The 27310-nt window shown below is 36.9% G+C and overlaps 1 protein-coding gene and 1 pseudogene across 19 annotated transcripts in view; one reads left to right on the forward strand and one right to left on the reverse strand.

Annotated features, from left to right (window-relative positions):
* The window catches only part of LOC105492700 (methyl-CpG binding domain protein 5), a 512463-nt gene that overhangs the window by 278131 nt on the left and 207022 nt on the right, over positions 1-27310 (forward strand). For 14 of the 19 annotated variants that reach the window (XR_011610253.1, XR_011610254.1, XM_071073816.1 and 11 more), the window contains one exon: positions 2954-3046. The exons of 4 other annotated variants lie outside the window; for them this stretch is intronic. The gene's annotated coding sequence lies outside the window, so the exon portion shown is untranslated. Of the gene's footprint in view, positions 1-2953; positions 3047-3412; positions 3641-27310 lie in introns of those variants that run through there. One more of the 19 variants, XM_071073822.1, reaches the window with a different exon arrangement.
* On the reverse strand, positions 14608-17902 carry LOC105492699 (ubiquitin carboxyl-terminal hydrolase 12-like; annotated as a pseudogene).

The raw sequence follows: 27310 nt of genomic DNA on the forward strand, positions 1-27310 counted from the left end.
TCCCCTACACTGTATTTCTGTACTTTCTGGGTCATTTAAATGATCCTCAAAAGTAACTCTGACTACTGGATATTTTTTCCATATGGACTGACTTTTAAGACTTAAACCACTGCTCCCCCCCCCCATCAGATGCAATTATTAGTTGTCTCTATACTAGTCAGTGTATTTTTATGTCAGGCATTGGCAATTATATAAAGCTGTACAGTACTGAAAAATCATCTGGGCTCAAAATCAGAAGATCTAGGTTCAAGTCCGGCCTCTTCCATTATCCAGTCACCTCACCTTTCTGGATGTCAGTTTCTTCACTTATAATACAGAGATGATAACACCCACACATCAGAGTGTGTGTAAAGATTAAATGCAATAAGGTGTGAGAATCCAATCTATAAACTGTGAATCACTAGATAGTAGCTATGATTGCATGTCTTTGTTACAGCAGCTTCCTTCCATATTTATATAGTCCTATGGAAAGTAGGTAACCCTGAGCCTGGAAAGTTATTGGATCTCCAATCCATCGTGGACTTTTTGCAGTAAGGAAAAACTCTCAGTGAGAGTTTTATGAATAATGATTCTTTGGGGATGGGAGTGAAGTAGATATACATTATCTGGTATTTGTATTTGACAGCTTTAACTGCTAAGACCAAAGTATTAGAATCCTTTGCTCTTTCAGCCACAGCATACAATATTTAGCTTTTAGCAATTGGAAGCAGAAATAGGAAACCTAATTTTAGTCCTGAGGTAAGTAGAGCAGGCATTTCCTTTCCTATTCAGATAAAATTATTACATACCTGTAGTGGAATATGCTGAACAAATCTAAGAACTAAGCCATTTATCCTTCACTGATGGCCCTATTTTAAGTCACAAGAAATGTGCTCTCCACCAAAGTCCCTAATACAGTTTTCTCCTCCTCCTTCACACGCAAATATAGCCAAAAGTACTCTAAATTGATCATATCTATGCTTCCTAGAGCAGTGCAAAGGTTAAAGTAAAATTTCTGCTTCTGGGAGCCCAGAAAAAGGTTAGCACACGAACATAGCCACACTCAGCTGCTTTATAAACCCTTTCTTTCTTAACTATCTTCCTAACTTGCCACATTTGATTCAAAAATCAAAACAATATTAGAAGGTATATACTGTGTATCCTGCTTTTACCCCGTTCGGCCCCCACTACCACCCACTTCTGGTCACTGTTATCGCTAGTTTCTTTTGTACTCTTCTGGTGTTTGTTTATATAAACACAAATATAACAATATAGATACAGATGTATTTTCCCTCTTCTTACACAAATGGTAGCATACTATATATACTATTTTGTCCTTGCATTTTTTACTGAATAATTTATATTGGAGTTTCGGGGATTAAATCTCCACACATGGAGAGCTTCTTCATTTCTCTTTAGAGTTGCATCTTATTACATTAGAAGTATATGCCATTGCTTATTTAACCAGCCCCTCATAAAGGAACACTTTTTTTTTTCAATCTTTTGCTGATGTAAAACCAGCACAGTAAATAACCTTAAATATTGTCATTTTGTATATACACAGGATATCTCTAAGGTACATTTCCAAAGGTATGATTACTGAGTCAAAGAGTGAATACATTTTTTAAGAATTTTCCATTATTTCAATCACCTCAAAACAACAGATAATAAGGGCATCAGGGAAGGAACCTGGTGGCCATGTTGTGCAGGCAGACTTGCCTTTGATCTGGGTATCATCCTTGACTTGGTCATGGCTTTGGGCAAGTTACCTCCCATTTCATGGAGCCTTGGTATCACCCTCTATCGAAAGTGGGGGCTGGTCCCTGTCTCAATGGAGTAATTATAAAATTAGAGGAGATAATGGCTGGATCTTGTCTGTACTGCCACCTTTAAGATGCTGGGATTATTAACCAAAAAATGGCTACAAACCTGATGCCAGGCTCACTTGCTTTTTTTTCTTTCTTTTTTGTTTTTAAATTATCAGATTGTAAAATGACTTTTTCTTTCCTTTGATGTACTATTCTATCAATTTTAATATATACATAGATTTGTGTAACTACTCAGAATCAGAATACAAAATAGTAAATGTATTTTTAATTTGGATAGATACGGGCTAGTTGCTCTCCATAAAGGTTGTCTACCCACACTGCACTCTCCCCAACAATATGTGAGTGACTTTTTCCTCACAGCCTTGGCAAATGATAGAGTTGGTTATTTGTTTGCTCTCTGTTATTATAGCCTTCCCCATGCAGAAACATAGCAGCAGACTAGGGCCACAGCAGCTGTCTGGTCCTTCTTCCCTTGATTAAAGTTCCTTAAGCCACAAATCTGAAGCTTAAAAAGAAAAATAAATACTAAACAGAGGCCTCATATTTTAATCACATTTCAGAGCAGCTACTTTCCCCATCTGCTCTTCAAACAGCTTAGTTTACAGCCCTCTGTTATTCTGAATAACTGAAGGATAACTGAAAGAGAGTAGAAAAAGTCATCTCAATGACAGTTGTATACCTTTGACATGGTAACTGTTCTTGTTCACAAGTTCCAGTGCACATACAACCTCTTTTTTCTCATCTGCCTCCTACCTAATGTCAACACATTAGAAATAAAAGCTGATTAAGATCTTATCGTGTTGCATTTTATAAACATACTAAAAGAAAGAATGATATTAATAGAATTGACATGAGAAAATTGGACTAAACTGTTTGAAACATCTACTTTCTTTGTTGTAGATGTAAATTAACCAAACTTAACCAAAATATTAGATTTACAAATCTCTGGCTTATGGGCCAGATTCAGCCAACAGGCTTGTATCGCTGGCCTCACATAATCTTTCAAAATTAGGAAATATTACATTAAAATCCAGATTTTCCTGAATAATGAGAATATCTGAGAATAATATGCCCATATTATCACATCACCACTGTTAGTTGGGGCATACACTCTAATTCACCACATTTTTTTTTTTTTTAAATAGAGACAAGCTGTCACCATGTTGCCTAGGCTGGTCTGGAACTCCTGAGCTCAAGCCATCCACCCACCTCGGCCTCTCAAAGTGCTGGGATTACAGGTGTGAGCCACTGTGCCTGGCTTCTCATTCATTACGTTTTTATACGTGATCACTTTATTCATTTTTTTCTACTTATTCTTCAGAATACTGTATAATTTAATAAAAATTGTAAAAAGTTTTAACAGCAGCAAAGCACTTCTTTTTGTTATTAGTATTTTCAGATGTCCATATAGTATTTAGCAATAATATTTCAGTTGAAATAATTTACAGTTATTATGACTAAAGTGTTTGTTCTTACAGACATGAAATCTGCCATTTGATTTAGTAGTTGGATTACTTAATATAAAGCTTTTTTTCCCTTTTAATACGTGAACATATTTTCTTACCATTTTGGGAAACTGATTTTTATTACTTTCTTAATGATTCTTGCTTTTTATCATCTGATATATTGATTATTTCATAATCATGTATGTTATTTGACTTTTAATATATATCTTTTAAAAACTTTAGTTGCTGAGAAATGTTGGGCCAAGGTTCATCAGAGTTATGATCATATTTCTTCTGCATTTCGATCCCCGAGCTGACAAGCAGACTTACCATATAACTTCTCATTGATTTTAATTTTCCAGACTTTGCAGATCCCTGTTTATTTAGGTGAGCTGTAATCACTTTCTTACCCTACTCCCTACACTCTCTGCATTGAAATCTATCATTTTATAAACAAAGATTGCAGATGATGGACATTGCTTTCTTTGTTAACACTGTACCGGAACTATGAATGCTTTGTTTATTAGCACAATTAATTAAGGTTTGCCTCTGTTTTAAAAAAGGAATTAATTTAATCTGGTCATACTCATTTTTAAGAAGCAAAATTATTTTTATGACTTGTTCTTTGTTATTATTATTGTTGTTATCTAAGAATAATTGCTGCCAGAACAAGGAATCTAAATGAAATAGGAACCAAAGACTTATAGTAAAGGAACCAAAGATTTATGGTAAATAGTAGTGGTACGTTTAGTGGGACTTAATTATGAAAAATATTTAACAGAAGGCTATTTAAATGCAAGTTATAATTTTAACTGTGGGAATAATGAAGAGCAACAAAGGATAAATGACACTTTAATTTTCATTTATGTAATTTCTAACAAAATTGATGGTAATGCAATATGACATCTTGCCCTTATTGTTTACCTTTCTATTATGGTTTTTAAAGAGGTTCTTGTTTTTTGCAAAAATATTCAGAGGGTTTTTAGTTTTCCTAAAGGTGTCTCCAGTCACTAATGTTTATATTATTCTCCTTTCAAACACCCATCGAATCATGATCCTTGCTCATTTTCTTTATTTCACTATTCAACTGCTCTTACTGGCTTTGTGATGTGAGTAGTGTTCAAATATAATTTTCATTAACTCCATGAAATCCCACATCTTTCCCAATATTGACTTTGAGTAAATTTGCATATTTTTATAGGCATAGATAGCATCCCAAAAGAACAGACATGTTTACACCATCCAATGATGAGAGAAAGACTGACCAACAAAACTTTTGTCATGAAGAGTAAGAACAGGCTCTTTAGTGTTGAGTAGGGAAGGATATTTGAGAAGGGCCCAATTAGTGAGTGATGCATGTATCAGTCAGTTTTTTATGTTGTTAGAACTTTTGATTGCGTAAAGAATATTCAGGTAATAGGACCTCTCTCCTGTTTTGCCTTCAGTCTTCCGAATATGGGAATTGTCTTAGTCCATTTTGTGTTGCTATAACAGAATACCACAGATTGCATAATTTATAAAGAAAAATGTATTTCTTATGGTCCTGCAGACTGGGAAGTCCAAGGTCAAGGGGCCTACGTCTGTTGAGGACCCACTTGCCATATCATCCCAATGGCCAAAAGCAGAAGAGCAATAGAGCACGTGTATAAGATAGAACAAGAGAGGGTCAAACTCACTTTTATTAACAAACTCACTCTCACAATAATGAACCCAGTCCTATGATAACCACATTAATTCATTTATGAGGGCAGAGCCCTCATAACCTAATCACCTCTTGAAACTCCCACTTCTCAACGTTGTTGCATTGGGGATTATGTTTGCAACGCATGAACTCTGGAGGACACATTCAATCTATAGCACAAACGGTGAATTTCTGAATAGCAAGATTCTGAAGCTTTTCAAGTTTATTATAAATGCTTTCTCATCTCAAATAACTCATCAACTATGGCATTTTTTAAGTACCATAAAAGTGTGTGTTATGTTGGTGTGTGCATGTGTATAAACTTCAGACCTTTAAAAAAGTTATTTCTTCACAGTAATAAGATGGAAATTCATTCATAGCATTGACTAAAGTGGGCTGCCAGTGTTGATAGTGACATTTATTTAGCATGAATAATATTCTACTATCCAAGAAGGATATTTTGCTATGTCATAGATATGAAACAAAAGAACCTAGCGCCAATTGATTCACCATTATATTATAATAGATGCTCCAAAAAAAAATACATACCAAGGGAAAAAAGCCCCGATAATTAGACTAGGTGAACCATAGGTGCAAGTAACTACTCAAAGCAGGGGTTTGTTTAGTGTAATCTATTACAAGATACTTTGTTAGAAGTAGGTCTTGAAGTAGAAATAATAAAAAGGAAAAAAAAACAGTAATCTAAAAATGAAATGATTAAATGTTATAAACACTAAACAGAATTTTTTAAAGGCTGATGCTTATGGTTCAAAGACTTTTGAATAATTAAAGACCAAGACTTTTCTATATTTTCTATATGTTTAGTAAGTTCTGTAATTAATAAATCTTATCCTAATCTGAAATGATCTCTCGCATCTGAATTTCCAGAGGCTTCATTTTTCTGTATTATATCTTTGACAAATAATTTTGTGCAGACCCTGAACAACTCTTCTGCTGTTTTCTGAAACTATTTGTTTAAATCTCATATGGTTATTGAACTACTTTTGTGCTAACAACTTCCCAAACAAACTATAAGCTTCCTATAATCCTTCATATTTCCTAAAATTCATTACAGTGCCTTGCTAATAGCAGAAATGGCCAAAATAGTTTTTTGATTTGAATCAAGCTGATACAAACTCATTCTTTTACACAATAAGTAAAATTAACTTTACTCTTATTTAATGTATAGTACATTTATCTCATAAAGCTATGCAAAGTCTTTATAGCAAATATTAACAATTTCTGCTTTTATGAAACTTATAATTTCTTCTTTCAATATAGGTTATGAGTGGAATTTCAGATTCATGTTCTAGAGATTTGCTAAGACAATAGTGCTCGTGAGGGTAACATGACATGTTTGTGAAAATGTCCAGAAACAGGTATTTTCTTACACTGTGGGTAGGTATAAATTAGTACAACTCTTGGTAAACAACTGATCTATGTATGTATACCATACCTAAAGATGTTGTTATCCTTTCACCCAGTGTCTAAAAATCTGTTTTAAGGAAGCATAGAAAAAGCATTATCCACAGGAAACTTTACAACAGTATTTTTAACTAAATTTGGAAACAACCTAAATGATAAACAATAGTGAATGGTAATGAAAAAATTACGATGCAATAATGTCTTGTTATTTTACATAATTTTTTCAAATAATTTGCTTAAATGTGGACTTTCTTTTTAAAAATGTACGAAATTTAGTATTATCACTACTTTGCAAAAAATGAAAGTAGAAAAAAAGTCTGAGAAAGATATGCAAAAATAGCAACAGTTTAATAGTTATTTGGTTTTAAATAATAGGTCTGTTTTCATTCTTACACTTATTTGTATTCTTTAATAATCCTATAAAAATCATGTATTACTTTTTTTTTTTTTTTTTTTTTTTTGAGATAGAGTCTCACTGTGTCATCCAGGCTGGAGTGCAGTAGCACAGTCTCAGCTCACTGCAACCTCTACCTCCTGAGCTCAAGCAATTATCCTGCCTCAGCTTCCCAAGTAGCTGGGATTACAGGTGCCCACCACCACATCCAGCTAATTTTTTTGTATTTTTAGTAGAGACGGTGTTTTGCCATGTTGGCCAGGCTGATCTTGAACACCTGACCTCAGGTGACACACCTGCCTCAGCCTGCCAAAGTCCTGGGATTATAGGCATGAGTCACTGCACCCAGCCAAAAATCATGTATTACTTTTTAAATGAATGGAAAACTTAGCTGCTTTTTTTAAATCTAAGAAACAATAATCATTAAATCAAACTTAAATCATTCTCTTGGGAAAGATATATTTCTTTTTTTTAGTTTTTTAGTTTTATGTGTATATACACACACACACACACACAAACACACACATTTAAGTCCTAGGGTACATATGCACAATGTGCAGGTTTGTTACATATATACACATGTGCCATGTTGGTGTGCTGCACCCATTAACTCATCATTTACATTAGTTATATCTCCTAATGCTATCACTCTCCACTCTGCTCACCCCACCACAGGCCCCGGTGTGTGATGTTCCCCTTGCTGTGTCCAAGTGTTCTCATTGTTCAATTCCCATCGATGAGTGAGAACATGCGGTGTTCGGTTTTTTGTCCTTGCGATAATTTGCTGAGAATGATGGTTTCCAGCTTCATCCATGTCCCTACAAAGGACATGAACTCATCCTTTTTTATGACTGCATAATATTCCATGATGTATATGTGTTGCATTTTCGTAATCCAGTCTATCATTGATAGACATTTGGGTTGGTCCCAAGTCTTTGCTATTGTGAATAGTGCCGCAATAAACATACCTATGCATGTGTCTTTATAGCAGCATGATTTAGAATCCTTTGGGTATATACCCAGTAATGGGATCACTGGGTCAAATGGCATTTTTAGTTCTAGATCCTTGAGGAATCACCACACTGTCTTCCACGAGGGTTGAACTAGTTTACAGTCCCACCAACAGTGTAAAAGTGTTCCTATTTCTCCACATCCTCTCCAGCACCTATTGTTTGCTGACTTTTTAATGATCGCCATTCTAACTGTGTGAGATGGTATCTCATTGTGGTTTTGATTTGCATTTCTCTGATGGCCAGAGATGATGAGCATTTTTTCATGTGTCTGTTGGCTGCATAAATGTCTTCTTTCGAGAAGTGTCTGTTCATATCCTTTGCCCACTTTTTGATGGGGTTGTTTGCTTTTTTCTTGTAAATTTGTCTGAGTTCTTTGTAGATTCTGGATATTAGCCGTTTGTCAGATGAGTAGATTGCAAAACTTTTCTCCCATTCTGTAGGTTGCCTGTCCATTCTGATGGTAGTTTCTTTTGCTGTGCAGAAACTCTTTAGTTTAATTAGATCCCATTTGTCAATTTTGTCTTTTGTTGCCATTGCTTTTCGTGTTTTAGATATGAGTCCTTGCCCATGCCTATGTCCTGAATGGTATTGCCTAGGTTTTCTTCTAGGGTTTTTATGGTTTTCGGTCTAATATTTAAGTCTTTAATCCATCTTGAATTACTTTTTGTATAAGGCGTAAGGAAGGGATCCAGTTTCAGCTTTCTACATATGGCTAGCCAGTTTTCCCAGCACCATTTATTAAATAGGGAATCCTTTCCCCATTTCTTGTTTTTGTCAGGTTTGTCAAAGATCAGATGGTTGTAGATGTGTGGTATTATTTCTGAGGGCTCTGTTCTGTTCCATTGGTCTATATCTGTTTTGGTACCAGTACCATGCTATTTTGGTTACTGTAACCTTGTAGTATAGTTTGAAGTCAGGTAGCATGATGCCTCCAGCTTTGTTCTTTTGGCTTAGGATTGTCATGGCAATGCGGGCTCTTTTTTGGTTCCATATGAACTTTAAAGTAGTTTTTTCCAATTCGGTGAAGAAAGTCATTGGTAGCTTGATGGGGATGGCATTGAATCTGTAAATTACCTTGGGCAGTATGGCCATTTTCATGATATTGATTCTTCTTATCCATGAGCATGGAATGTTCTTCCATTTGTTTGTGTCCTCTTTTACTTCATTGAGCAGTGGTTTGTAGTTCTCCTTGAAGAGGTCCTTCACATCCCTTATAAGTTGGAGTCCTAGGTATGTTATTCTCTTTGAAGCAATGGTGAATGGGAGTTCACTCATGATTTGACTCTCTGTTTGTTATTGGTGTATAAGAATGCTAGTGACTTTTGCACATTGATTTTGTATCCTGAGACTTTGCTGAAGTTGCTTGTCAGCTTAAGGAGATTTTGGGCTGAGACGATGGGGTTTTCTAAATATACAATCATGTCATCTGCAAACAGGGACAATTTAACTTCCTCTTTTCCTAATTGAATACCCTTTATTTCTTTTTCTTGCCTGATTGCCCTGGCCAGAACTTCCAACACTATGTTGAATAGGAGTGGTGATAGAGGGCATCCCTGTCTTGTGCCAGTTTTGAAGGGGAATGCTTCCAGTTTTTGCCCATTCAGTATGATATTCGCTGTGGGTTTCTCATAAATAGCTCTTATTATTTTAAGATACGTTCCATCAATACCGAAGTTATTGAGAGTTTTTAGCATGAAAGGCTGTTGAATTTTGTCAAAGGCCTTTTCTGCATCTATTGAGATAATCATGTGGTTTTTGTCTTGGGTCTGTTTATATGCTGGATTACGTTGATTGATTTGCATATGTTGAACTAGCCTTGCATCCCAGGAATGAAGGCCACTTGATCATGGTGGATAAACTTTTTGATGTGCTGCTGGATTCAGTTTCCCAGTATTTTATTGAGGATTTTTGCATCGATGTTCTTCAGGTATATTGGTCTAAAATTCTCTTTTTTTCTTGTGTCTCTGCCAGGCTTTGGTATCAGGATGATGTTGGCCTCATAAAATGAATTAGGGAGGATTCCCTCTTTTTCTATTGATTGGAATAATTTCAGAAGGAACAGTACCAGCTCCTCCTTGTACCTCTGGTAGAATTTGGCTGTGAATCTCTCTGGTCCTGGACTTTTTTTTGGTTGGTAGGCTATTAATTATTGCCTCAATTTCAGACACTGTTATTGGTCTATTCAGGGATTCAACTTCTTCCTGATTCTTAATAATGAGATTCCTGGCTTTTAACAGGTTTTAGGAACTTCAGAATAAAAAAGGGGAACTAGAGCAGTTTAAAGTACTGGGCATCTGATCGAATTCACTGTTACACTGCCATGACTCTTTATCCTTCTAGATGAAACAGATCTGAATACAAATTATCAATCTCCTCATACCTTTACTGACCTTCTCTTGGCTTATCAATACTAAGCCTAATGACTGTATGTTTTCAGTGTGACCACGCCAGGCTCTTCCCTGCTCATTATTTTTTCATTTCCTTCTTTTACTTAGTACAGTATTTTTAATGTTCATCAGTATTGTAGCATGTATCAGTAATTTTTTCTTTTCTATTACCAAATAATATTTCAGTTATGAATATACCACCTTTTATTTTATTCATCTATTGATGAATATTTGAGTTGTTTCTACTTTTTAGCTATTGTGAATAATAATACTATAAATATTTGTGTACAAGTTTTTATGTAAATATATATTTTCATTGCTCTTTGTTATATATCTAGGCATAGAATTACTGACTCATATGTTAACTTTATGTTTAACATTTGAGAGACTGTTAGGCTGTTTTCCAAAACAGCTGCACCATTTACAGTCCTACCAAGAGTGTATGAGGGTTTCAGTTTCTCCATATCTTTGTCAATACATGCTGTTATTTATCTGTCATGTCTATTTCCTTGATCTGTACGTATCTATCTTTTTGTAGGTACCACACTATCTTAATCACTGTAGCTTTGATATGTTTGAAATAAGGAAGTAAGAGTCCTCCAATTTTGTTCCTGTTTTTTATAATGGTGTGTTTGGGCTATTCTACGTTCCATCAATTTCCATGTGAATTTTAAGATCAACTTACCAATTTTAGCAATGAAGTCAGCTGGGATTTTGATAGAGATTACATTGAATCAGTACATCAATTTGGAGAATTTTATCATCTTAACAACAGTAGAGCTGAGATCCATGAACGTGAGATGTCTTTGTATTCACTTAAGTCTTTAATTTCTTTCACTGATATTTTGTAGTTTTTAAAATGTAATTTTACTCTTCCTTTGTTAAATTTATTCACAAATATTTTAATTTTTAATACAATTTTAGATGGAATTGTTTTATTATTTCATTTCAGATTATTCATTGCCAGTTTAGAGAAAATAACCAATTTTTTTTAACACTGAGTCAATGCCAAAAGAAAATGATTGATTTTTGTATATTGATCTTGTATCCTGCAATCTTGCTGAACTTGTTAATTTTTGTAGATTTTTAGAACATTCCTTTGGCTTTCTTATGTATAAAATCAGTGTAATGCCTATCAAAATACCAGTGACATCCTTCACAGAAATAGAAAAAACAATCCTAAAATTTATATGGAATCACAAAAAATCCAAAATAACCAAAGCTGTTCTAAGCAAAAGAACAAAACTGGAGAAATCACATTACCTGACTTCAAATATACTACAGATTTATATATGTAAACACCAAAACAGCATGGTATTGGCATAAAAACAGACACACAGACCAATGGAACAGAATTGAAAAACCTAGAAACAAATCCATACACATACAGTGAACTCATTTTTGACAAAAGTACCAGAAGCATACGCTGGGGGAAGAGATAGTCTTTTCAATAATTGGTGCTGGGAAAACTCGATATTCATATGCAAAGAATGAAACTAGACCCCCATCTCTCACCATAAACAAAAACCGAATCAAAATACATTAAAGACTTACACCTAAGACCTCAAACTATGAAATTACTACAAGAAAACATTGGAGCAGCTCTCTAAGACATTGATCTGGGCAACTATTTCTTGAGCAACATTCCATGAGCACAGGCAGCCATAGCAAAAATGGACAAATGGGATCACATTAAGTTAAAAAGCTTCTGCACAGCAAAGGAAACAGTCAAGAAAGTGAAGAGACAACAAACAGAATGGGAGAAAATATTTGCAAACTACCTATCTGACAAAGGATCAATAACCAGAATATGTAAGGAGCTCAGAAACTTTACAGGACAAAAATCTAACAATCCAATTTAAAAATGGGCAAAAGATTTGATTGAATAGACATTTCTCAAAAGAAGACATACAAATAGCAAACAGGTATATGAAAGCGTGCTCTATCAATCATCAGAAATGCAAATCAAGACTACAATGAGATATCCTCTCACCCCAATTAAAATGGCTTATATCCAAAGATAGGCAATAACAAATGCTAGTTAGGATGTGGAAAAAAGGGAACCCTCCTACAATGTTGGTGGGAGTGCAAGTTAGTACAGCCACTATGTACAACAGTCTAGAGGTTCCTTTAAAAACTAAAAATAGAGCTACCATTATGCTAAGTGAAATAAGCCAGGCGCAGAGAGACAAACAATGCATGCTCTCACTCATTTGCGGAATCAAACAAAACAATTGGCCAGGTACAGTGTGGCTCATGACTCTAATCCCAACACTTTGAGAAGCTGAGGTCAGGCAGATCACTTGAGCCCAGGAGTTCGAGACCAGCCTGGGCAACATAGTGAAACTTTGCCTCACAAAACAAAAACAAACAAACAAAAAAAAAAGCCAGGCATAGTGGCACATGTCTGTAGTCCCAACTACCTGGGAGGCTATGGTTGTCAGAGGCTGGGAAGGGTAGTAGGGGGATTGGGGGAGAGGTGGGGATGGCTAATGGGTACAAAAACTATAAAGAATGAATAAAATCTATAGTCACAATAGAGTGACTACAGTTAATAATAACTTAATTGTATATTTTAAACTTAAAGAATGTAATGGTTTATATCTCAAAGGATAAATGCCTGAGGGGATGGATACCCCAGTCTCCATGATGGGCTTATTTCACATTGCATGTCTGTATCAAAACATCTCATGTACCCCGTAAATATATACACCTACTATGTACCTACAAAAATTCTTTTAAAAAAGATCATATCATCTTAAATAGAGGTAGTCTTACCTCTATCTTACTCTTTCCCAATCTGTGTGCCTTTTATTTCATTTTCTTGTCTAGTTTCTTTGGCTAGAACTTCCAGCATAATGTTGAATAGAAGTGGCAAGACTAGATATTTTTTGTTCCTGATCTGGGGGGGAAACATGCATTCATTCACCATTAAGTATGATATGAACTGTGGATTTTCCATAACTGCCCTTTAATGGGTGAGAAAGTGCTCTTCTACTTCTTGTTTGTTGAATATTTTTAACATGAAGAGGTGTTATATTTTGTCACATGCTTATTCTGTGCTCCTTTATGTTATTCTTGTCAAATATATTTATATATGTGATAGGCCCAACAGTACTTTATCCTACAATATTGTTTTGTACAATTTCTTTTTCAGTCAAGGAAAGAAGGAGACGAAGTATGCATTCGTTGTATCTTTTATAATTACTTTTACTTGTGCTGCCCCTTTTCATTTTCTTGATGTCAAATTATCAACTGGATTCTTGAAGAAGTTTCTTTAGTGTTTCTTATAATGTAGATAGATGTGTTATCAATAAATTTTCTCAGTTTCAGTTTCCTTGGGAACATACTTATTTCACCTTCCTTTTTGAAATAGAGTTTTGCCAGAATGAATTTTTTTTTTTTTTTTTTTTAGATACAGCTGTCTCCATCACCCAGGCTGGAGTGCAGCAGTGTGATCTCGGCTCACTGCAACCTCCACCTCCTGGGTTCAAGGGATTCTCGTGCTTCAGCCTCCAAGGTAGCTGATATTACAGCCACATACCACCAGACCCAGATGATTTTTCTGTATTTTTAGTAGAGACAGGGTTTCACTATGTTGCCCAAGCTGGTCTTGAACTCCTGGCCTCCAGTGATCCACACACCTCGGCCTCCCAACGTGTTGGGATTACAGACGTGAGCCACCATGTCCAGCCCAGAATTAAAATTTTTAAGTAACAAGTTTTGGGGTTTTGTTTTCCCGTCAGCACTTTGTTTATATCATCCCACTGCCTTCTGGTCTCCATTGTTTCTGATGAGAAGTCAGCCACTGATCTTTTTGAGCTTCCCTTGTATGTGAGGAAGTATTTTTCTCTTACTGCATTCAAAATTTTCTCTCCCTTGAACATTTTCACTTTGATGTGTCTGAGTATGATTTTCTCTGTCCTCATCCTACTAGGAATTTGTTGAGCTTCTTCAATAGGTCAATTAATGAATTTTCATCAAATTTTGGAAGTTTCCAGCCATTCTTTCTTTGAGTATTATTTTGTTTCTTTCTCTCATCTCCTTCTGGTACCCCCTTATGCATATGCTGCTGTGTTTAGTGGTGTCCCATATTTCTCTGAGGCTCTGTTGTTTACTACATTCTCTTTTCTCTGTGTTTTCATTACATAATCTCTATCAATCTATCATCGTGTTCACTGATTCTTTATTCTGCCAACTGAAATCTATGACTGTGCCCCTCTAGTGAATTTCTTACTTAATTATATTATATATTTATTTCCATCCAGAATTTCCACCTTTCTCTTTTTTCAAAATCCATATCATCAAAATCCTTTGCTTTATTGTGTGCGAAGAGTATTAGTGGCTTTTGACCTTCCTGCATTTCTATTTTCTTGAAAAATTAGTGATTGATTCTCTCCAAAATAACCAGAGGAGAAATAAGGCAGAAAGTATGTCCTGCTCACGGTCTCCACTCAGTTCTGAGACTAATAGAACAGAATGTAACCAGACTCGGAGTTCTTTGCGATATCTGGGGTCAATACATAGAATTCTTCAGTAATTTGTACATTCATTTTTTTCTACAGTGTCATCAAAGGACAAGCAGAAATCTTGATTCTTAACTATTACAATATAATGGCCTCACCTGTGGCCACTTCCACAGTGAATCATAATAGCAACAAGGTCATGCATTCTGTCTGGATTGGTTGCATCCTCTGAAGTGTTACACAGACAAAGTTCCAAACGAAAAACTACCTAGTAAGAAAGTTTCATACATCCGTGAATTTAATCCATATATTTAAATCTTTTCAGATGTAGAGCTATAATCATGGGTGGTTTTTAAACTTTCATTCATGTGCTTCCTGTTTGCTACAACATTCTTCACAGTAATGTTTGTATTCACTTCATAGAGTTTCTGTGTTGCTAAAAACCCTTAAACAGTGAATAACTGATGTATTTTGTTCTACATTACAGGAAGTTCTTTAAAATCTTCATCTTTGCTCCTATAGTTTCACAAGTAATACATCTGGTTTCATTAGTTAATGTTTTCTGAAAAATTTCATGCACTACATTGGGTCTGGTGTGCTGTTGTTATTTTCTGTATCAATATTACCATTTGGTAAGTGACCATTTTGTTTATCCTGCCTTCTCTCTTCTTATAAAATATCAGCAATTGTATTTAGTAGGTAATTTAAGAACCCATGGGCATCTTGTTGCATGCGGAAAAGCTCATTTTCTTTCTGTAATCTTGTTTTGAACTTCTCGGGAGATATTACTTCAACCTTTTCCTTCTGTGTGGCTACACTGTGGAAGAAAGTTGCTGAGCACATTAAAATTTTCCTTCTTCCTAGGTTGTCTTGTATGCTAGAACTTTTTCCTGAAATGGATGACAAAAATAAAGCGCATGAAGTACTGAATTCCCAAAATTGCACATATTCCCCAAATTGACTAACCCAAAAGTGCCCATTGCAGGTATTCCCAAAATTGACTAACCCAAAATAGTGCTCATTGACTGGAAACCGTTCTGGGCCAATCTCTTTCTCTAATGCTGAAGCACTGGCACTCGTGATCCAGATGGAGGCAGGGGAGGAGAGAAGCCAGGCCACCCACTTGCATTGCAAAACACAGGCCACAAACCCACGCACCACACCTGGCCAGCCACAATTGCCCGATTTTTTTTTTATAATTTCGGTCTCTTTATTAATATTATATATCTGTTAAAATTTTATAATCATACTTTCCTTTTGTTCTTTAAGCATAGTTTGCTTTAGTTCTTCAAATATATCATATTTATAATGACTCCTTTAAAATCTTTGTTTAGTCTGAAATCTGGGTCCTCTCACAGGCAGTTTGTGTTCACTATTTTTTTCCTGTGTATGAGCTGAACTTTCTTGTTTCTTTGCATGTCTCTCTCTCTCTCTCTTTTTTTTTTTTGGAGATGGAGTCTCGCTCTGTCACCCAGGCTGGACTGGAGTACAGCTGCACAGTCTCGGCTCACTGCAACCTCCACATCCCGGGTTCAAGCAATTCTTGTGCCTCAGCCTCCCAAATAGCTGGGATTACAGGCACCTGCCACCACGCCCGACTAATTATTTTTATTTTTTGTACTTTTAGTAGAAACAGGGTTTCACCATGTTGGCCAGGCTGGTCTGGAACTCCTGACTTCAAGTGATCTGCCCACCTCAGCCTCCCAATGTGCTGGGATTTATAGGCATGAGTTACCGTGTCTGGCCTCTTTGCATATCTTATAATATTTTATTGAAAACTGGACTTTCTAGATAGCATATTGTAGCAATTCTGAATATTAGCCCTCCGTACTCATTGTTGTTGGCCTCTTTATTCATTTAATGACTTTCCTGGACTATTTTAACAAAGTCTATTCACCACCTATGTGAAGCTTCTGATGTTTCTCTTCAGAACACAAGTGTTTCCCATGCATGTAGTCCTCCTGGGATGACAGTAGCTATGACAGACTCCCTTTGACTGTCTCTTTCCCTGATCTGTTATGCTGTTTGCTTCTATTGGTATCATACCTACCCGTTAAGCTCTAGTAATTGCTGGGGTAATGCTCTGTTGTTTCCAATAATACCCCAGGGAACAAATTGCTCTACAGTCTGTTCCAATTAAATTCTGTCCCCTATACTGAACTAATTTTGAGGCCATTCTTTGAAGTTTATTCTGAAGCCAGGAGGATTGTTCTTAGCTGTCTCTTTGATTCTCTCTGGCAAATACCTTCATGTTCTTGGGCGTGTTTTTCTGTTTTGTTTAATAACTGATATCCAGTCATTTCCTATTATTCACTGAAATGACCTACTACTTAGCTTATTTCTCTCATGGAGATACTAGCCTCCTCTTGCTTACCATCAAAATCTTCATTGTTCAAGCACTCTTGGGCTTGAACTCTCCCACACTCTATTCTCAATAAAGTCAGTTCTCTTGGGGAGAGCTTTGGAGTTCTCTGTTCTTATGACATTCTCCTCCCCCTGGGCAAAATCTTGGAACTACTAGCGGTTAGGAACAGCAGCCCACTTTTCATGCAGTGGTAAACCTGTTTTATGAGCAGAGCAGTGTGCAGAGGAGTAGCCTCTAATCTCTTGACTTGCTTCTCCCAGCATGGAACCTGTGCCCTAAGGGTGAGCTGGGGCATGGATGCTTTAAGCTCCAGTGTTCTTAGTCTACCTCACCTGGAGTAGAAGAACTTTTGCTCTACAGATAAGGTCTTGGTGCAGAAAGGGAACCCCTGGCCTCTCAACTGTACTTGAGTGGAATTTTACACCTGCAATACATAGCTGGGGTCATGAGAAATGTTGATGGCTTGCCTCTCTGTGGAAGATATCAGAGCCCTTGGCTGGGAGGTGGGGAGAAGGGGAGCCCTGTAATCTTGACCACACCTGCCTGTAGTGGAGCCTCTGTCCTGCTGAGCTGGTGAGTGGGAGTGAGGAAGGGAGTGGGTTGTGACTCAAGTGCCAGTGATTCTCATTGTTCTTCCCAAGAGTTAAGAAATTGTCTTGCATAAATGTTTCCTCGTTGGCTGTGTGCCCTTGAGACAATTTTCAGAGATTTTAAATGATTGTATTTTTATAAATATTTTACCAGTTATGGTTGTTTCACTGGGGAGCTCCTCACTCTGCATCCATTCCAGAAGTGAGTCTGGGCTATTACCTTTTGGACATTATCCCATAAACCTCTCTTCTTCTTCTCAGAAGGAACTTTATTACTGTGTCATTTATAATTTTTTAATATATTACTTGTAGCTCTAGAAATCGGCATCATGCCATAAACCACTTTGTACACTGCATGTCAATAAATTACAACATCCTCATATATCAATATTGTATGTATAGACTTAGTGCCAACATGTATGAATAGGCACAACCTAACATAAGTACACCTGTTTATATACATGGCATTCTGTAGGTCATATACAAGGAAAGAGAATAAGCAATTCTGGGTTACAGCTAATCTCAGTTGTAGTCATGCTACTGCCTCCAAACCCAGTGTGACAAAGCAAGGATGGGGAAACTTTCTCCTTTCCCCATCCTTGATGGTCCCCCAGTTAACCGAGGATATGCCGGGCCACGCCAGGCCCTTTTTCTTCTCTAGCAGTTTCTTCCCAGAACCTCCCGGCAGAAGGTGGGCTTTGTTTTGTCCTCTGTTTAAAGAACTTTTTCTTTTTTTTTTTTTTTTTTTGGAAACAGAGTCTTGCTCTGTCACCCAGGCTGGAGTGCAGTGGCATGATCTGGCTCTCTGCAACCTCTGCCTCCCGGGTTCAAGTGATTCTTCTGCCTCAGGCTCCTGAGTAGCTGGGATTCCAGGCATGCACCAACCACACCTGGCTAATTTCTGTATTTTTAGTAGAGACAGGATTTCTCCATGTTGGTCAGAATGGCCTTGAACTCCTGGCCTCATGTGATCCACCTGCCTCATGTGATCCAGCCTCCCAAAGTGCTGGGATTACAGGAATGAGCCACCTTGCCTGGCCTAAAGAACTTTCTTTAAAGAACTTTGTCTAAAGTTGTTTGGAACTTTAAGAGTTCTTCTTTGCTCCTGCAACCCTCTATTCTGTCCAAATGTTCACTGACTACTAATGCTGTATTCTAATTTACCTGAAAAAATGAAGGACTGACCTTCTGGATCTATTGCTTGATTAAGCCTTCAGGTACCTGCATACAAGATATATAAAAGGCTCAGTTTTATTCCATTTCCTTGGGTATTTTGTTTTGTTTTAATAACTGATATCTAGTCGTTTCCTATTTTGTTCACTGAAGTGTCATGTTATGTTTTACCCACATGCAGAGTTAACAAGTTTCTCTTATGTGTGATCTCCATTCTCAAAAATGTCTGAGGGCCTGTAAAATACACTTTAAATGCTTCAGGAAGTCAATCATAACCTTTTATATTTGCCATAGTTTGCTTTCTTGCCTCATCTCTGATCTCCCTGAGCGCCACTTATACTTACTGCTTTCTCTTAAGCAGACCATCTATTTTATGTGTCAGTGCTTGTGCTTTCACAGATACTTAACCAAATGATTGTCACAGAATATCCTGATAGTAATATGAGATATCAGAGATATCAGGGACCCACTCCACACCTATAAAATAAGTGACTACGTTTCGGGGTTTTTTTGTTTTTTTTTTTTAAGATGGAGTTTCACTCTTGTTGCCCAGGCTAGAGTGCAGTGGCACGATCTCAGCTCACTATAACCTCCGCCTCCCAGGTTCAAGCAATTCTCCCACCTCAGCTTCCCAAGTAGCTGGGATTACAGGTGCCCATCACCACGCCCAGCTAATTTTTTGTATTTTTTAGTAGAGACAGCGTTTCATCATGTTGTCTAGGCTCGTCTCAAACTCCTGACATACGATCCACCCGCCTTGGCCTCCCAAAGTGCTGGGATTACAGACATGAGCCATTGCACTGGCCATGGGGATTGTTTTTTATAAAGCTCTTCATTTGATTCCAAAGCTGCTTAAGAACCAATGCTATTCTCTCTTCTTTTCCTGCAGTGGCCTCCCTATCATCAAGACTTTGCTTGACAAAGTCTTGCTTAACAAAAAGTAGGAAAAAAAAAAAAAACCTAGACACAACTAAAATATTACCTTCCTTGAAAAGTTTTTCTCAATTCTGTCTGTATTCCTCAGCTAGCGGATATTTGTTATTCTTGGATAATTAGTATTAGAGCTCTCTTTCTGGGTTTAGGGAGTACCCTACATTCTGAATCAGAGATATTTTCTATCTTACAAGCTTAAAATGCCTACTACTTACTCTCCCAGCCTGTCTTACACATTGGGCATAAGTCCATAAACAGGACTGCCAATCAGGCATACTCACCACAGACTTTGAAACAAAAATTAGAGACATGAAAAAAACGTAGACTACAGACTCCATTTCTGGAGTCTTCATTTCTGAAGCAGCAGTAGCAGCTACTTCCAGTTTCCAAATATAACAGAAAAGTTATTATAGTGGCAACATATATCTTGCAGCTTCCAGACAGTAGCATTGCATGCTGCACGCTCCTTTCCTGGTTGGGTAACTTCCAAAGCTGTTTCTATAGCATCCTGAAGAATTCTGTGAGGTGCTTCCTATCCTTTAATAAATGTATTTTCTGCTGAAATTACAATTTGGCTTCTATTGCTGGTAACTAAGATGGAGGGACACCTCTGTACCCCCAAAGCACTTCATTCACAAGCCAATATCGCAATAAACCAAACTATCTTATCGTTAATTGCCAGTAGAATATCAGTTAACTGAGTCAAGAAGGAAAGAAAGCACATTCTAGCCAGAAAAGCATAGCAGGAGCCTGTGTAGCTGGAAGGGACATAGAAGGTACCAGGGACTAAAGGGACAGTGTGTCTGGAAGATCAAGTGAAGTAACTGGTGAAGAGTGTCCATGGATAGGAAGTTGTTAGAGGAATTAAGTAACTGAATCATACTGTTAGCAGTGGTGAATCCATATGGGTTTGCAACAACCTCAGTTCTTACCTCCTCAGAAGAAAGAATTCAGCAGGGCAAAGTGAGAGACTGAGGCAAGTTTTAGAGCAGCAGTGAAAGTTTATTAAACAGCTTTGGAGCAGGAAGGAAACGAAGTAAAGTACACTTGGAAGCGGGCCACGCAGGTGATTTGACAGATCAAGTGCATGGTTTGACCTTTGACTTGGGATTTTATATGTTGGCATGTTTCTGGGGGAATTACGTCCCTTTTCCCCTGATTCTTCCCTTGGGGTGGGCTGTCCTCCTGAGCAGTGGCCTACCAGCACTTGGGAGGGGCTGTATGCATAGTGTATTTACCAGAGTTGTACATGTGCTCACTTCAGGCATTCTTTCCTTACCGATCTAGTGTTCTTAGAAGAAGGTCATATACCAGTTAAACTCCGCCATTTTGCCTCTTAGTGTATATGCTTGCCCCCACTTGCCTAACTCCTGAGATCTTACCAGAAAGCTGCTGATCACCAGTTTCAGGTGTTTTTATCTATTGGGAGGCTGCCTTTCCCTGGCACCAGCTGTGACCAATTATTATTTTAGGGAGACAGACCATCTGCCTGACGATCACCTGATGGTTGCCTGACATTCTTGGTTGGGGGTGGGGGGCCCTCTCCTGCCCTGCTCGTGTCTGACTAGCTACCTACTGTAACAATACTAGCTGTATAAGACCATGTGAATATATTTTTAAGTTCAAGAATAACATAAAGCTATTGAGTCTTTATAAATGGCAGATACTATGCTCAGTTTCATATTTTGAAAAAATCCTCTTGCTGTGGGCATGAAGAATAGATTGGAAGTGGGAAAATACTGGTGATTTTAGTTGGATTTGTGATTTGCTCATAGTGTTAAGTTCTGTATTATTGTTCCAAGTGATCACTGCCTCCAGACCATATCTTTCTATGAATGCTCACTTTTTCCTTTTGGAGCAATCTGGAATGAAGACTTTCCCTTCCCATCAAAAAGCCTTTCATTTTAACCTTTAAAGCTGCCTAAGACACAGAACAGGCTAGAGCAATATTTTCTCCATGCTTCCTGCTGTTATTAATAGCTCTTGCTAATAGAGACCTAATTTTTTAAAGTCAATGTTCTGCTGAAGAGACTTAAACTTATATCAAGTCCATTTAATTACATATAGATGTGTGACTTAGATTGGATTATTTTTCTATCCATATATTAAAGCAATTCTGTTTTGGGTTTTTGTTCGTTTGTTTTTTGGGGTTTTCTGGAGACACGGTCTTACTCTGTCACCCAAGCTAGTGTGCAGTGGTGCTGTCATGGCTCACTGCAGCCTCAACCTCCTGGTTTCAAGTGATCCACCTCAGCCTCCTGAGTAGCTGGGGCTACAATGTACACCACCCTACCTGGCTAATTTTTTTTTTAACTTTTTTAGAAATGGGGTCTCACTATCTTGCCCAGGCTTCTGTTTTATTTTGAAAGCATGGTTGCTTTCATCTTACTCTTTTCAAACTAAAGTGAAAAGTAAAATGATATACCACACTAAAATGTACATGTTTCATTATATCATATATACATTATATGTTATACATTATTATATACATTATATATCTTTAAGAGCTATTCAAAAATAAAATTTGAAGATATTATTTATATTTTTCGTGGGTCTCAGAAAGTGAAATAATGATTGCAGATCACCAGATTGCAGATGACCAGCAAAATAATTGGAGCTGCTATTGGTTTTTAATAAGTGGAACCTTCTGAATTTTAGCAAATCCAGCAAATCATTACAAAAGACATTGAGCAGTAAATCAGACAAACAATTTGGTGTTTCGTTAATTAGTATATTCAAGCCATTTAAGCTTCTGAAGAATAAGGTTGCCCTGCCAGAAAATCTTTCCAAGCATACTTAAAAAAGCAATATTCTAAACAAAGGCACAGCATTTGGTTGCTAATATATGCAAAGTTGGTAGGGAAAAAGTCTGTGTGGCTACATGTCAGGCCAGCCGGCTTACCACAACATCACAGCAGGGAGCAAGGGAAAGTATTAGAGGTTAAAGGCAAAGACAAAGAGGAGATAACCAGTTCCAGAGTGTTATTTCATATAAGAATAATTTTGTTTGCTGTTGTTGACCTTATCTGTCCACATCATTTCTTAGTTATTTTAACTGACAAAATAAGAAAAGTGTAGAATATGAATAAGAAAAAATAAAAGCATATATTCTTTGTCTAGTAAATTTCAGGAAACACTAGGTTTAACAATTTGAAAAGATCTGTCATTTTTGTGAGTCAAAAATGATTGATTATGGGCAATTTCATGTGGTTCAACCTAATCAAACCTACCAGTGGATTGTAATATATCACAATATACAGCATGTTGCAAATACAGTTTGCTCACTCCGAATAGATTTGGATATCTTTTTCTTTTTTTGTTATCAAAAATTATTTGTAACAGAAAATATTTATACTTTTATCTAATGAATTAATTTTATTAGGTGTCAGAAACACTTGATGTGGACATTTTTAATAGAGATTATCAAGCTCAAAAGAAACCTTTAAAGTACTGAGGGGGCAATAGAGTACAAATGACCTCAAAGCCTAATGCTGATGAACTGAGCCAACCTATAATGCCCTCATCAATCTCTCAGCTGATATTCCAGGATTCAGAGAGTTTCCACAACCATATATCCACACTGCAGATCTCCCTGATTTCTAGGAGTCTGAAATCTCAGGAAAGATAAGAGTCAATGTAAGTAGTAATAATAATAATAGCAGCTAACACCTAAATAGTATTTACTCTACACAGGCACTGTTTTAAGTGTTTTACATATATTAATTCATTTAATCCTCAAAGCAATCCAATTAAATAGGTAATATTAACATCAACAAATAGGTGAGGAAATGCAGGCACACAACAATTAAGCAATTTGCCCAAAAGTGCCACAGTAAGTAAGTACCTGAGCCAAAATTTAATCCCAGGCTTTCTGGCACAAGAGTCAGTACTTAACCAGCAGCAAATTGCTTCTCAATATTAAAAAAGTCTAGCATCACTGAATCAATTCTAGTACATCGTGGATTGCAAAATTAGTTGAAATACCAACATCCTTAATAAAGCTTTTCAAGCTTCTTTTCATTCTAATAGCTAGTATTTTGGACTACGTTAAAGAAAAAAATATGGATGACATTTGATGAGACAATAAAGAAGACTTTGTTCAGGGACGACTGCACTGGGGGCTGCAGTGGGAGAGAGAGATTGGGCCCAACTCTAACTCCAATAAGGGCAGTGGGTATCTATAGCCAAGGAGCAGAGTGGGTGTCAGTGGATGGAAAATTACTGAAAGGAAACATCAGAAGTAAGGAGAATTCTGGCTACACTGACTTGACAGGGTTATTTTAAAAGGCAGGCCATTTGATCAGATACCAAGGATGGGAGATTTTTGCTAAACTGATCCAGCAGGATACTTGCTTAAAGTGGACTAAACAGGCAGAGTCCCTAGACTAAGGATGGAGCCCAAGATTGAAGCCTTGTTGAGAGGAGGACTCAGAGGAGCCTAACTAATGTTTAGTCAAAGGAGGGAGTTTCTGTCAATCCTCCCTGTGGTTCAAAGGAAAGAAGAGTCGATCTTCTTTCCTTTGAATAATAGAAGTCTATTCCTCGTTTGGTAGAGGATATCTGCCGGATGTATGAACAATCAGGTATTTAATGAGGGGCATTTCTATGAAACAGAAAAAGAAAAACCAAGATTAATGTCTACAAACCCAGTTTCTGTGTCCAGAAGGCAGCCAGTCAAGAACATTTCTGGATATTGGGCTCAAAGCATCTTTAAATGATCGACTGAGGGTGAGAGAAGCAACCCAAGAAATTTCCTGGTTTGCAATTTGAATGTGTTTAGCGATGACATCGGGTGAACTTTCTGAGGGGCCCAAACAGCAGCAGCATGATGGTCGCCTGCACACAATCTGTTATGGTAATTTGTTTGAAGTTCGTGTCAAGTTGTCCAGCTTCAGCTTGCAGAGCTTTGGGAAAATGGCAGTTTTAGTTCGTAGTGATGCCAAAGCAGAAGGATGGGAGAAAAAATTAGAATGTTAGTTTGGACACTTATAGCCAGATATCAAAGGAAACTAGAATTCTGGATCCTGTCCAGTTTACAAGAATATAACGAAACCTCAAAGACAATGAACAGAGCTAGAATCTAATAATAGGTCCACTATAGTTTTCCACCGAAACAAATTTTTTTACAATCTCCCCCCTTTTTAATTTTGTATCACAAAATAAATCTAGTGTCATTAGATTTGGCCTTATTATTTAAATAAGCATAGCAAGAATGTTAATCGATCACATAGGCCTTTTAAAATTTGCTTTGTTTGAACTTTTCATAAGGAATCTCAGATTAAACTTTTAAAACCCAGGCTAGGATACCAAGCCAAGAACTCACCATCAGATTTTGCCACCTATTATGCCTACAGATTTGAGTGAATTCCTCTCTTCTCTAGGTCGCCAAGGTATCCAGAGTTTCCTGGGCCTCACAAGAAGAGACTTCTGTATTCAATTTTAAGAATGGGAACCCTGTAAGCCAGATACCAGACTGGTATCTCAAGAGGGCTTTCTAAGCAATGATTTATAAAGTTGACTCTAGTTTCTTAAATCTGTTTAGTCATATCTGATTCTGTGTACTTCATTCTAAAATATGCCATTTCAGTCAAAGCCTTGGTAATATAATCAATGTTTCCAGCTCTGTCTTGCTATAATAAAGACATATTTTTATTGACCTTGTACAAATAACTATATTGTCATAAAAATAATAGTCAATAATAGTATCCATGTTTTGGAGAGATTAGGCAGAGAGAAAAAAATAAATGTTTCATTTTGTTTACAAAGGCAATCTGTAAGATTGCTGTAAGCTATAGATAGTTTAAGATAAAAACATTTCTTTTAATATGGAAAACAAAACAATAAAGAACCAGCAATGTTCCAGACAAAAACTAATAACAATTAGTTCATTCAGTCTCATGTAATTAATTTTTGTTCTGCTTGATCTTGAATTAATAGTTTTATTAGCCCATCAACTTCTAAGGATCTGATAACAGTTTATTTGAAAAGAGAATTTGGTTGTTTCTGTGACACACAACAATAATAACTGGAAAAGAGGGTTTTGACAAAGTCCTATGAATGTCACGCAATTTCTGGAATATTTATATCAAAATTCCAAATTTATTCCAAACTTCTGAAAATTTATATCAATGACATACACTCATACAAATAGAAAATAAATAAGCTTAAACATCACATTTTATTTGACAGTGCTTCCTATGTAATTTAACATGTCAAATACACCAACGTAGGGTAACATCCTTTTTTTTTTTAAATTATACTTTAAGTTCTAGGGTACAAGTGCACAACGTGCAGGTTTGTTACGTATGTATACATGTGCCATGTTGGTGTGCTGCACCCATTAACTCATCATTTACATTAGGTATATCTCCTAATGCTATCCCTCCCCAACCCCACGATAGGCCCCAGTATGTGATGTTCCCCTTGCTGTGTCCAAGTGTTCTCATTGTTCAGTTCCCACCTATGAATGAGAACATGCGGTGTTTGGTTTTTTGTCCTTGCCGTAGTTTGCTGAGAATAATGGTTTCCAGCGTCATCCATGTCCCTACAAAGGACATGAACTCATACTTTTTTATCGCTATTCCATGGTGTATATGTGCAATATTTTCTTTATCCAGTCTATAATTGATAGACATTGGGTTGGTTCCAAGTCTTTACTATTGTGAATTGTGCTGCAATAAACATACTTGTGCGTGTGTCTTTATAGCAGCATATACCTTTGGGTATATACCCAGTAATGGGATGGCTGGGTCAAATGGTATTTCTAGTTCTAGATCCTTGAGGAATCGCCACACTGTCTTCCACAATGGTTGAACTAGTTTACAGTCCCACCAACAGTGTAAAAGTGTTCCTATTTCTCCACATCCTCTCCAGCACCTGTTGTTTGCTGACTTTTTAATGACCACCATTCTAACTGGTGTGAGATGGTATCTCATTGGGGTTTTGATTTGCATTTCTCTGATGGCCAGAGATGATGAGCATGTTTTCATGTGTCTGTTGGCTGCATAAATGTCTTCTTTCGAGAAGTGTCTGTTCATATCCTTTGCCCACTTTTTGATGGGGTTGTTTGCTTTTTTCTTGTAAATTTGTTTGAGTTCTTTGTAGATTCTGGATATTAGCCCATTGTCAGATGAGTAGATTGCAAAAAATTTCTCCCATTCTGTAGGTTGCCTGTTCATTCTGATGGTAGTTTCTTTTGCTGTGCAGAAACTCTTTAGTTTAATTAGATCCCATTTGTCAATTTTGTCTTTTGTTGCCATTGGTTTTCGTGTTTTAGATATGAGTCCTTGCCCATGCATATGTCCTGAATGGTATTGCCTAGGTTTTCTTCTAGGGTTTTTATCGTTTTCGGTCTAATATTTAAGTCTTTAATCCATCTTGAATTACTTTTTGTATAAGGCGTAAGGAAGGGATCCAGTTTCAGCTTTCTACATATGGCTAGCCAGTTTTCCCAGCACCATTTATTAAATAGGGAATCCTTTCCCCATTTCTTGTTTTTATCAGGTTTGTCAAAGATCAGATGGTTGTAGATGTGTGGTATTATTTCTGAGGGCTCTGTTCTGTTCCATTGGTCGATATCTCTGTTTTGGTACCAGTACCATGCTATTTTGGTTACTGTAACCTTGCAGTA

This window comes from Macaca nemestrina, chromosome 11 (genome assembly GCF_043159975.1).
Source record: "Macaca nemestrina isolate mMacNem1 chromosome 11, mMacNem.hap1, whole genome shotgun sequence".
In the NCBI taxonomy this organism is placed as follows: Eukaryota; Metazoa; Chordata; class Mammalia; order Primates; family Cercopithecidae; genus Macaca; species Macaca nemestrina.